The sequence below is a fragment of the Belonocnema kinseyi genome, chromosome 6 (genome assembly GCF_010883055.1).
Source record: "Belonocnema kinseyi isolate 2016_QV_RU_SX_M_011 chromosome 6, B_treatae_v1, whole genome shotgun sequence".
Lineage (NCBI taxonomy): Eukaryota > Metazoa > Arthropoda > Insecta > Hymenoptera > Cynipidae > Belonocnema > Belonocnema kinseyi.
Window position 1 is genome coordinate 7,079,080 of NC_046662.1, and position 2,225 is coordinate 7,081,304.

Genomic DNA, 2,225 nt, shown 5'->3' on the forward strand with positions numbered 1-2,225 from the left:
CTTTGGAAAATGGTTCACAAAAAAAAAATAGGCACGAAAAATCACGTTTTTTTTTTGTTTAAACTGCATTTTGGGATAATAAATAAATTTTTTGAGGAATTTTATTGGCACCGTCGGAAAGAGGAGATCTTAAGCAATATAAATAAATGTGTCTCAATTTTTTCTAGTGTCGAATAGTCTAGTTATTGGCCGTTAAAAAGCAGTGTACCGGTAGTGGCGTTTTGGCCGTTTAAGGGTTAACCAAGACAGATTTTTATGTCAATAAAACAAAAAAATCTCATCCAAAATGTGGTTTTTTTCAAGCCAAAAAGACGAATTTTTGACAAAAAAGTTAAATTCATAATCTGAAAATATATATTTTCTACAGAAACAATTGAATTTTCAAACCAAAAAATACGAGTTGTCAATAAAATAATTGAAAAGGTGAAATGTTTAACCAAATAAAAGAATTTTTAACTAAAATGATGATACTTTAAGCAAAAAGATCAATTTTAACCGAATAGTTGAATTTTCAAACCAAGAGATGAATTTTCTACCAAAAAAGATAAATTTTAAACAAAATAAATGAAGTTTCGACGACATAGTTAAATTTTTAACCAAACTGATGGTTTTTAAAACATTTTTAGTTAAAAAAAATTAATTTTCAAGCATAAAGATTAATATAACCAAGAAAATAATTCTCTACCAGAAAAGACCAATTTAAAAAAAAATAAATGAATTTTCAACCAGAAAAGATCCATTTTTAATTTAAAATATTAGTTTTCAACAAAAATTCAAATAGTTTTATTTTCAATCAAAAAAATTAATTAAAAAAAAATCTCAACCTAAATATTATTTGTTAGCTAAGAAGATTTAATGTTTTATAAAAAAAGATGAATTTTCCATCAAATACATGAATAATTCACCAAATAGTTAAATTTATATCTAAAAAGGATAAATTTTCAACCATAAATGAAACGAATTTTCAACATAATAGGTTAATTTTTAACAAAATAGTAGAGTTTTCTACCAAATGAGATGAAATGTGAAACAAAAATTGGACTTTTAAACCAGAAGAGATGGATTTTCAACAAAAATGATTATTTTTAACCATATAGTTTAATTTTTTACCAATTGTTTAATTTTTAAGCCAAAAAGATCAATTTTCTACACAACAATTCAATTTTTACCACGAAAATATATCAAGATGAATTTTCAACCAAAAAATTAAATTTTCAACCACGAAAATTAATTTTCTGCCTAATAAAGGTGAATTTTCAAACAAGCAGTTGAATTTTCATTTGAAAATATGAGTTTTAAACCAAGAAGATTAATTTTCTCCCAAGAAAGAAGAATTTTGAAAAAAATACATAAATTTTTAACACAAAATGTATTTTATTTTGAATAAAAAGTAGTTGCATTTGACCAAAAACGCTAATTTTCAACTAAATACATACATTTTCAACCCTGTAGTTGAATTTTCAACAGAAAATGTAACGGTTGATGTTTTTACCAACAAACTTTTATTTTAACTTAAAAGCAGTTAAATTTAACCAAAACTTTTCGATTTTTTTTAAATCTTGAAAAATATTGACATATTGAATTATTGAAAAATATCTAATGGAAACACATACTTCTTTATTTACGCTTTTAATCTAAAACAAATATTTTTTACGAAAAATGACCAAAATTGATTTTAAGATTTTTTTAGCTCTATTATTTTTGGTAAAATATAATTTAATCCAAAAATAATTTAAAAACCAAATAGTTGAAATTTTTATCAAAATGTTAAATTTTCAAGCCAAAAAGATGGATTTTTCACAAAAAATTGAATTTTCTACCAAAATAGTTTTATTTTTAATTCAAAAAGACGAATTTTCCACAAAACAAATGAATTTTCAAATCAAATTGATCAATTTTTAACCAAAAATGGAATATTTAAATCTTCAGCTAAAAAAATTAATTTTCGACAAAAAAAAAGGAATTATCACAAAAATAGTGTATTTTTCAATGAAAGAGATAATCTTTAATAAAAAACATAATAAATTCTCTTTGAATAAAATGGGAAAAGATACATCATAGTTGAATTTTCAACTAAAAAGGAACACTTTTCAAACAAATATAGAAGTTACATTTTCAGTTTAAAACTAATTTTTTAACATAGTAATTAAATTATCAAACTCCAGATATGAGTTTCCAAAGTAAATGAAGAATCCTCAACTAAAAGGAATTTTTTAAAAATGAGT

At 22.5% G+C, this 2,225-nt stretch overlaps 1 protein-coding gene across 2 annotated transcripts in view; it reads left to right on the forward strand.

Moving 5' to 3' along the window:
* Positions 1 to 2,225, forward strand: part of LOC117174222 (SCAN domain-containing protein 3) — a 33,620-nt gene that overhangs the window by 8,958 nt on the left and 22,437 nt on the right. The window lies entirely within an intron of this gene.